Source organism: Bombina bombina, chromosome 3 (genome assembly GCF_027579735.1).
Source record: "Bombina bombina isolate aBomBom1 chromosome 3, aBomBom1.pri, whole genome shotgun sequence".
Classification (NCBI taxonomy): Eukaryota; Metazoa; Chordata; class Amphibia; order Anura; family Bombinatoridae; genus Bombina; species Bombina bombina.
Window position 1 is genome coordinate 1,213,881,831 of NC_069501.1, and position 12,069 is coordinate 1,213,893,899.

The following is a 12,069-nucleotide window of genomic DNA, read 5'->3' on the forward strand; positions in this document are numbered from 1 at the left end:
CAAAGTACAGTTACACTCATAATAACACCATCTAATAAATACATTACACAGTTCATTTACACTTAGAATAACACTATCTAATAAATACATTACACAGTACATTTACACTTAGAATAACACTATCTAATAAATACATTACACAGTACAGTTACACTCACAATAACACCATCTAATAAATACATTGCAAAGTACAGTTACACTCATAATAACACCATCTAATAAATACATTACACAGTACAGTTAAACTCATAATAACACCATCTAATAAATACATTACACAGTACAGTTACACTCATAATAACACCATCTAATAAATACATTACACGGCACAGTTACACTCATAATAACACCATCTAATAAATACATTACACAGTACAGTTACACTCACAATAACACCATCTAATAAATACATTGCAAAGTACAGTTACACTCATAATAACACCATCTAATAAATACATTACACAGTACAGTTACACTCATAATAACACCATCTAATAAATACATTACACGGCACAGTTACACTCATAATAACACCATCTAATAAATACATTACACAGTACAGTTACACTCACAATAACACCATCTAATAAATACATTGCAAAGTACAGTTACACTCACAATAACACCATCTAATAAATACATTACACAGTACAGTTACACTCACAATAACACAATCTAATAAATACATTGCAAAGTACAGTTACACTCATAATAACACCATCTAATAAATACATTACACAGTACAGTTACACTCATAATAACACCATCTAATAAATACATAACACAGTACAGTTACACTCATAATAACACCATCTAATTAATACATTACACAGTACAGTTACACTCATAATAACACCATCTAATAAATACATTACACAGTACAGTTACACTCATAATAACACCATCTAATAAATACATTACACAGTACAGTTACACTCATAATAACACTGTCTAATAAATACATTACACAGTACAGTTACACTCACAATAACACCATCTAATAAATACATTGCAAAGTACAGTTACACTCATAATAACACCATCTAATAAATACATTACACAGTACAGTTACACTCATAATAACACCATCTAATAAATACATTGCAAAGTACAGTTACACTCATAATAACACCATCTAATAAATACATTACACAGTACAGTTAAACTCATAATAACACCATCTAATAAATACATTACACAGTACAGTTACACTCATAATAACACCATCTAATAAATACATTGCAAAGTACAGTTACACTCATAATAACACCATCTAATAAATACATTACACAGTACAGTTACACTCACAATAACACCATCTAATAAATACATTGCAAAGTACAGTTACACTCATAATAACACCATCTAATAAATACATTGCAAAGTACAGTTACACTCATAATAACACCATCTAATAAATACATTACACAGTACAGTTACACTCATAATAACACCATCTAATAAATACATTGCAAAGTACAGTTACACTCATAATAACACCATCTAATAAATACATTACACAGTACAGTTACACTCATAATAACACCATCTAATAAATACATTGCAAAGTACAGTTACACTCATAATAACACCATCTAATAAATACATTGCAAAGTACAGTTACACTCATAATAACACCATCTAATAAATACATTACACAGTACATTTACACTTAGAATAACACTATCTAATAAATACATTACACAGTACATTTACACTTAGAATAACACTATCTAATAAATACATTACACAGTACAGTTACACTCACAATAACACCATCTAATAAATACATTGCAAAGTACAGTTACACTCATAATAACACCATCTAATAAATACATTACACAGTACATTTACACTTAGAATAACACTATCTAATAAATACATTACACAGTACAGTTACACTCACAATAACACCATCTAATAAATACATTGCAAAGTACAGTTACACTCATAATAACACCATCTAATAAATACATTACACAGTACAGTTAAACTCATAATAACACCATCTAATAAATACATTACACAGTACAGTTACACTCATAATAACACCATCTAATAAATACATTACACGGCACAGTTACACTCATAATAACACCATCTAATAAATACATTACACAGTACAGTTACACTCACAATAACACCATCTAATAAATACATTGCAAAGTACAGTTACACTCATAATAACACCATCTAATAAATACATTACACAGTACAGTTACACTCATAATAACACCATCTAATAAATACATTACACAGCACAGTTACACTCATAATAACACCATCTAATAAATACATTACACAGTACAGTTACACTCACAATAACACCATCTAATAAATACATTGCAAAGTACAGTTACACTCACAATAACACCATCTAATAAATACATTACACAGTACAGTTACACTCACAATAACACCATCTAATAAATACATTGCAAAGTACAGTTACACTCATAATAACACCATCTAATAAATACATTACACAGTACAGTTACACTCATAATAACACCATCTAATAAATACATAACACAGTACAGTTACACTCATAATAACACCATCTAATAAATACATTACACAGTACAGTTACACTCATAATAACACCATCTAATAAATACATTACACAGTACAGTTACACTCATAATAACACTGTCTAATAAATACATTACACAGTATAGTTACACTCATAATAACACTGTCTAATAAATACATTGCAAAGTATAGTTACACTCATAATAACACCATCTAATAAATACATTACACAGTACAGTTACACTCATAATAACACCATCTAATAAATACATTACACAGTACAGTTACACTCATAATAACACCATCTAATAAATACATTACACAGTACAGTTACACTCACAATAACACCATCTAATAAATACATTGCAAAGTACAGTTACACTCATAATAACACCATCTAATAAATACATTGCAAAGTACAGTTACACTCATAATAACACCATCTAATAAATACATTACACAGTACAGTTACACTCATAATAACACCATCTAATAAATACATTGCAAAGTACAGTTACACTCATAATAACACCATCTAATAAATACATTACACAGTACAGTTACACTCATAATAACACCATCTAATAAATACATTACACAGTACAGTTACACTCATAATAACACCATCTAATAAATACATTGCAAAGTACAGTTACACTCATAATTACACCATCTAATAAATACATTACACAGTACAGTTACACTCACAATAACACCATCTAATAAATACATTGCAAAGTACAGTTACACTCATAATAACACCATCTAATAAATACATTGCAAAGTACAGTTACACTCATAATAACACCATCTAATAAATACATTACACAGTACAGTTACACTCATAATAACACCATCTAATAAATACATTGCAAAGTACAGTTACACTCATAATAACACCATCTAATAAATACATTACACAGTACAGTTACACTCATAATAACACCATCTAATAAATACATTGCAAAGTACAGTTACACTCATAATAACACCATCTAATAAATACATTGCAAAGTACAGTTACACTCATAATAACACCATCTAATAAATACATTACACAGTACATTTACACTTAGAATAACACTATCTAATAAATACATTACACAGTACATTTACACTTAGAATAACACTATCTAATAAATACATTACACAGTACAGTTACACTCACAATAACACCATCTAATAAATACATTGCAAAGTACAGTTACACTCATAATAACACCATCTAATAAATACATTACACAGTACAGTTACACTCATAATAACACCATCTAATAAATACATTGCACAGTACAGTTACACTCACAATAACACCATCTAATAAATACATTAAACAGTACAGTTACACTCACAATAACACCATCTAATAAATACATTGCAAAGTACAGTTACACTCATAATAACACCATCTAATAAATACATTACACAGTACAGTTACACTCACAATAACACCATCTAATAAATACATTGCAAAGTACAGTTACACTCATAATAACACCATCTAATAAATACATTACACGGCACAGTTACACTCACAATAACACATCTAATAAATACATTGCAAAGTACAGTTACACTCATAATAACACCATCTAATAAATACATTACACAGTTCATTTACACTTAGAATAACACTATCTAATAAATACATTACACAGTACATTTACACTTAGAATAACACTATCTAATAAATACATTACACAGTACAGTTACACTCACAATAACACCATCTAATAAATACATTGCAAAGTACAGTTACACTCATAATAACACCATCTAATAAATACATTACACAGTACAGTTACACTCACAATAACACTATCTAATAAATACATTAAACAGTACAGTTACACTCACAATAACACCATCTAATAAATACATTGCAAAGTACAGTTACACTCACAATAACACCATCTAATAAATACATTGCAAAGTACAGTTACACTCATAATAATACCATCTAATAAATACATTACACGGCACAGTTACACTCACAATAACACATCTAATAAATACATTGCAAAGTACAGTTACACTCATAATAACACCATCTGATAAATACATTACACAGTTCATTTACACTTAAAATAAAACTATCTAATAAATACATTACACAGTACATTTACACTTAGAATAACACTATCTAATAAATACATTACACAGTACAGTTACACTTACAATAACACCATCTAATAAATACATTGCAAAGTACAGTTACACTCATAATAACACCATTTAATAAATACATTACACAGTACAGTTACACTCATAATAACACCATCTAATAAATACATTACACAACACAGTTACACTCACAATAACACTATCTAATAAATACATGACCCCACACTGTCAAGTCCTTCTTAATCCTACAATAAATACACCACACCGATTTATGGGTATGAAAAGGCCGCAGCTTAATTTATTAATTACATATTATAACCAACTTAAACATATCAACTTAAACCAATCCTGGTGCTTGCCCCACTCTATAATCCCCGCCCTCCCCGTCCTGGGGGGGTTGGGAGTATCACATCTTCCATAACTCCTCCCCTTTACCAACTGGGGAGGGTACCACAATTCCTCCCAGGCGTAAGCCTCTAGAGGTTACCACAAGCACCCCGCCAATGCTGCGACTCAAACTCCTCTAACCTCAACCTTGTAGGGGGGGGAGGGCAGGAACTTAACCTGCCGTGCTGTCCGGATTAAAAGAGGCCACCTGACTTCCTGTCCTGGGTTTTTAACCCCTCTCTCCTAACCCCACCTCTTGCCCTTAACTTCACCCCAGTCCTTCCCTGTGGTGTCAATTGCTCCTCCTTTCCATCCTGTCATCCGGATCTGTCTTGACCCCACACTGTCAAGTCCTTCTTAATCCTACAATAAATACACCACACCGATTTATGGGTATGAAAAGGCCGCAGCTTAATTTATTAATTACATATTATAACCAACTTAAACATATCAACTTAAACCAATCCTGGTGCTTGCCCCACTCTATAATCCCCGCCCCCCCCGTCCTGGGGGGGGTGGGAGTATCACATCTTCCATAACTCCTCCCCTTTACCAACTGGGGAGGGTACCACAATTCCTCCCAGGCGTAAGCCTCTAGAGGTTACCACAAGCACCCCGCCACAGCTCGGACCAAAGCCGAGCACCGCCCCAGGCCTTTTCAATACCCTCTTTCAACGTATAATTAAACAAGTGTAAACCCACCTCGTTGAGGTGCACCCCATCCTTTAAGTAAAAGCACCTCCCCGACTCACCCTCGAATTCTACGTGCCGGAGCCCGAAACCCCCTAACCTCCTGACATACCCTGAGATAGTTCTGTTTATCTTCCGTCTGGAAGCCTCCAATTTCTTAGAATCCCATGCTGCCCGCCACACCACTCTACACTCGATTTCTGACCATATTATTATCAGCTCTGGGAACAACTCCTTTAGTCTGTCCAGACCCCTTTTTATTGCGTCCACCAAATCCTTCTGCGACACATACCCCAAGTCATTACCCCCGGCATGTATCAACAATATGTGAGGAGGGGAGAAAAACCTTGCGTAATCCACAACCTTACCCACAACTTGGTCCCACTTCAAGCCCCGAATCCCTAACCATGTCAGCACGATCCTGTCTCTTGGCAGCCCCAGTTGAGTGCCGTTCTTTTTTACCGCTGCTGCCTTCCTCGCCCAGTAAATGTAGGAATGTCCCAAAAGCCAACATCTAACTGGACCTGTCAAAACAAAACAGTTGCCTAGTACCCTTTACACTCTCAGTTCAGGCCGCACATACCCCCTAAACCGATCAGACTTCCATCTACCAATTCTCTTTATCACGCCCACATCCATACCCAAGCAAGCCGCCTCAGTCGCTGCCCCGATGCGGAATGAGTGGGATCCGAAATCTCTCCCCCGCAACCCCAATTTTTCCACCGCCTTTCGGAATACCGCCACAAATTGAAACTTTGATAATACAGACCCATCCATGTGAATCAAGAATTGCCCCTCACCCATTGGCCTGACCCGCAGGAACTCCCGCACTGCCGTCACCGGGCAACAACGTCCCGATATCGCCCGCAACCGCACCACCGTCCCTTTTCCCCCCTGATCCGTCTTGGACCTCCTCAGCCATAACTCCAGCTCATCCCCCTGCACAAATACATCCTTCTTCATCAAACCACCCGCCACTCGTTTACTATGACCTACCAGCTCCGAAATTCTAAAGGCCCCAAAGAAGGCCAGAACAAAGGCCACTTTGAACAGCAGCCCTTCCTTTTCATTAAAACATATCCTCGGCAGGCACCTCACCACCTCCTCCAACAAGGCAAACGTGACCGGCCTCCTATTATCCGCCTGTCTTTTCCCTCTGCATAGGCCCCTCACCGCCATGCGCACCATGAAGACTTTTGTTACATCCTCCCAACCCCACAGCTGGAATAAGAATGCTAGTGCCGACATCCTTGTCCTCACCTGTGAAGGCGAAAGCCCCTCCTCGCCCCATAACCCAATCCACTGTACCAATCTTTCCAGATTCTCAGCTGCGCTACCAAGCTGCTCCATTCCCCTCCATTGAAACCACAATTTCCAGATCCGGACGTACGCCCTCCATGTAGAAGGAGCCACCGCTCCTTGCACCAGATTGATCACCCTCGCCATCCTAGCCCCCACAGCTCCTTCGGGCATGTCGCACCCTCTGGTTCCGCGTCTGGGGCCTCCTCTTGAAACCGCTGCCACTGGAAACGGGACAAAGAGTCAGCTATTACGTTAAGCCTTCCCGGAACGTGGACCGCCCGAAACGAAATGTTGTTGCGCAAACATTCCAACACAAACACTCTCAAGAGGCGGATGACCGGGGGGGAGGATGCCGTCAGCTTGTTGATGGCCCACACCACCCCGAGGTTGTCTAAATGAAAACACACCCTCTTGTTCCCTAACACCTCAGGCCAAATATGCAGAGCCACTACCAGGGGAAAGAACTCTAAAAATGTCAAGTTCCTCGTCAGACCGGAAGCCACCCATTCCCCCGGCCATGCCTCAGCACACCACCGGCCGTTCAAGTATGCCCCAAACCCGTGGGCCCCCGCCGCGTCCGTGAACAAGCATAGCCTGTCATCTGACCAATTTGTCTCCTGAAACAACAACCTGCCATTGAATTGGGCCAGGAAAATCTCCCAAACCCTGAGATCATCCTTTAGTTCCGCCGGGAGCCGCACGTGATGGTGCGGCCCTGGGATTCCTGCCGTAGCCAACGACAGCCTCCTACAGAAAACCCTCCCTACTGGGATAATCTTGCAGGCAAAGTTCAATTTGCCGATCAGAGATTGCAGCTGCCTCAGCCTGATCTTTGGTTTTGCCAATGCCTCCCGGATGGTTGCCCTCAGGTCCACCAGTTTGTCCTCCGGTAATCTGTACTCCATCCTAACAGTATCCAATTGGATACCCAAAAAACTTAAGGATGTTACCGGCCCTTCTGACTTTTCCTCGGCTACTGGGATACCGAAGTCCCTGGCCACGTCCCCGAAGGTGCTCACCAGTTTCTCACAAGCACCCGACCCAGCCGGGCCCACGAATAGGAAATCGTCCAGGTAGTGCACCAAGGACGACAGTCCTGATTTTTTCTTGACCACCCAGTCCACGAAAGAGCTAAATTTTTCGAAATAGGAACATGAGATGGAACACCCCATGGGGAGGCAGAGGTCAACATAGAAGGACCCTTCAAACGTACATCCCAGCAAATGGTGGCATGTAGGGTGGACCGGCAACAACCTGAAAGCGGGTTCCACATCTGCCTTCGCCAAAAGGGCCCCCCTCCCAGCAAGCCTGATTACCGCCACCGCCCTGTCAAAGGATGCATATCTCACGGACACCAACCCTGGATCAATACCATCGTTCACCGACGTGCCCTTTGGGTATGACAGGTGGTGGATTAACCGGAATTGCCCCTTTGCTTTTTTGGGGACCACCCCCAACGGTGAAACCCTCAAATTGCTAAACGGCGGAGATGGGAAGGGGCCCGCCATCCTCCCCAACCCCATCTCTTTCTTCAGTTTTTCTCTCACCACCTCCGGAAACTCCCTAGCCGATTTCAGGTTTCCCCCGAACTGCCCCAATTCTTGTTCCTTGAACGGAATCCTAAAACCCGAACTAAACCCCGTCAACAGCAATTCCGCGTCGCCCTCGTGTCCCCTTTTACGCCCGTACAAATCGAGCCACGGGACCATCTTTTCGACCCTCACTGGTGTCCTGGCTCGCAGGACCCACCTCCCCTGGTTTCCCTCCGGCTTTTCCTTTCTTAAAACATCTTGCCCCTGAGTGAGTTCCCCCGCAGTGGGAACACTCGTGCTTGTATTTACACCCTGTCCCAAAACGGCACTGTCCCTCGTTAAACTGGAAACAGAGACCCTTCCGTATTGCTGTTGCTGTACCAACTCCGGTCCCCGCACTAGCACCGGAGTTGGCTGTCCGAAAGGACTGGCCCCCCCTCAGTGGTGTCATGATCTCGAGCCATATACCCATGTCTCTATCATCCCACCGCATCTCCGGCCTAACAGCCATGCGCTGGCGGAACCGCTCATCGTACCGCCACCACGCCATACCTCCGTATGTGCGATACGCACTAGAAATTTCCTCTGCGTAACAGAAAAGAGCCGAGCGGTACTTTTCCCCTATCACGCTGGCCATAATGTAAAAAGCCCTTGCCCAGTTCCTGAACGTCTTGGGTATCTTCCGATACCGTTTCTTCCTTTCTTCTTCTTCCTTTTTCCCTTTCTCCTTCTCGTCCTCCTTCAGCTCCAACACCTGCTCCAATGGTAGCAACGCGAATATTTCCAGGAATTCCCTCTTCCATATTTTTTCTTTCATCTCCACCGTGAGATGGATCCCCAATGGTCCCACTGAACACAAACACGGCCTCCTCAGGGCATCCTCCGGGACCTTCAGCACCTCTCCAGCTTTCTCTGGGGTCACCTCCGCCCCGCCGTTTCCTGCTGCTGTAGCCGCTGCAGCCCTCCCTTGGCTCCATGCCCCCGCTACCCCCACGGTCTGGTCAGACCTCTCCAGCGCCGCAATCAGTCCTTTCAGCCCATTCAACAAGGTCTCCCTGTCACCACTCACAACTCCACTCGTACCAGCCCCTGCCACCGTTACAGTCTCACCTGATGGCTGCACTGCCGTAACCGGTCCTGCACCAGGTCCTGCTTGCACCGCCACCTCGCTCCTCAACGCCCCTCTGCCACTCCTGCTGTTTCCCCTAATGCGTCCTTGTTCTCGTCTACCGGTGTCTGTGTCCCCTCTGTCTGCTCTCCTTCTGCTGGGCGAACGCCCTCTGTCCTGCCTGCTCCTGGGTGCCGACCGTTCCACCCGCGCCAAGGTAGGCGACCTGTCCTCTCTGCCTCTGGGCTCTCTCCGCAGGGGCGAGCGTGATCTCCTGACTCCTTCCGCTAGCCCTGGCCCCATGGCGGTGGCCCGGCCGTCATCCCGACCTGCTCCTGATTCCGTAGCCTGACTCGCCGTGACTGGTCCCGCCGATGACCCCTCCAAAGGATCCTCCTCATCATCAAAGGCGCCGCTGGCATTCAATACCAGAACCGGCTCCGTCAACTGCTCCTGAGCCACGTCCCTTGCCTCCCTTGGGGCCGTCCCGGCCTCCACCTCCTGGAGCCCCTCCTCAGCATCCCCCCTGCCTCCTCTCACGGGCCTGCTGTTCCGTCCCGACCGCCGTCCTCTGCTTGCATTAGGCCGTTCCGGATGACGCCTCCCGATGACGTCATCGACCGGAGCCGTGCTAGGCCTCACTCCCTCTTCCTCCTGTAGCCGTTCGCCAGCAGTCTCAGCTCCCCCGCGGCCTTGAGGCCCCCAACTGGATCTTCTGGCTCTGCCTACCGGTTCACCCGGACTGAGCCTCTCTGGGGGCCTGGATCTTCGAGTAGGCCGCTCCCTGGTCCTGGGCCCTGTCACCGGCCCCCCTGCAGACACAGAGGGCTGTTCCACCTCCTGAACAGTCGATGAATTTCCCGCCAGCCGCTCCTTGATCCAGGCAATGCCGTTGGTCCTGGCAGCCTGCAACACCTGTTCCAGCAACTCCTCCATCTGTCCTGCAGGCAAGGTAAGTCAGAGCCTGAGTAGCTTAACCTAACTTAACCTGCCGTGCTGTCCGGATTAAAAGAGGCCACCTGACTTCCTGTCCTGGGTTTTTAACCCCTCTCTCCTAACCCCACCTCTTGCCCTTAACTTCACCCCAGTCCTTCCCTGTGGTGTCAATTGCTCCTCCTTTCCATCCTGTCATCCGGATCTGTCTTTAAACAGTACAGTTACACTCACAATAACACCATCTAATAAATACATTGCAAAGTACAGTTACACTCATAATAACACCATCTAATAAATACATTACACAGTACAGTTACACTCACAATAACACCATCTAATAAATACATTGCAAAGTACAGTTACACTCATAATAATACCATCTAATAAATACATTACACGGCACAGTTACACTCACAATAACACATCTAATAAATACATTGCAAAGTACAGTTACACTCATAATAACACCATCTAATAAATACATTACACAGTACAGTTACACTCACAATAACACATCTAATAAATACATTGCAAAGTACAGTTACACTCAGAATAACACCATCTAATAAATACATTGCAAAGTACAGTTACACTCAGAATAACACCATCTAATAAATACATTACACGGCACAGTTACACTCACAATAACACCATCTAATAAATACATTGCAAAGTACAGTTACACTCATAATAACACTATCTAATAAATACATTACACAGTACAGTTACACTCACAATAACACCATCTAATAAAAATTATTTATAAAAAAAAAAATATTGCACAAAAAAGTTATAGGGTCTCAAAGATGAGGTCTCAGGTGTTAGAAAAAAAAGGCAGGCAAAAGGCTTTAACATAGGGATACATATTCATGTCTAAATGATGTAACTGTCTGTGTGTGTGTATATACTGTATATATATTTTTTTGTGTGTGTTTATATATGTATTAATTTATTTTTATGTGTATGTATTTACATACATATAAACACATAAATACTTATGTCCATGCATATAGACATATATAAGTGCATTGGAGCCCTTTGCAGTTAAGTAGATGGAAACACATGTAAAAGCATATTTATGTAATATTCATGTTTAATAAAATGTTATACTGTGTATTTACTGTAAATATTTCTCACCCCAATGTTCTTCATATAGGGGAATATGTTCTAAGTATTTATAAATAGATATACCTATATATATCCAAATCTAGATATTACCAAAGTAATCTGATATACAGGCCTCTAGTTATTAAGGTCTGGATACTGCGAGCAATACGCCAGAAACACAATACATATGCCCCATAGTATGTAGAAATAAATATTTATGAATTTTTCTAGCTGAAGAACACTGGACTGTGAAATATTCATATTTTTTTACGGTTTAGCACACTTAAGAGAATGCGATTAGGTTAGGTGTTTTTTTCCACTTTTCTAGCTCCACTTTTTACTTTCTACTTG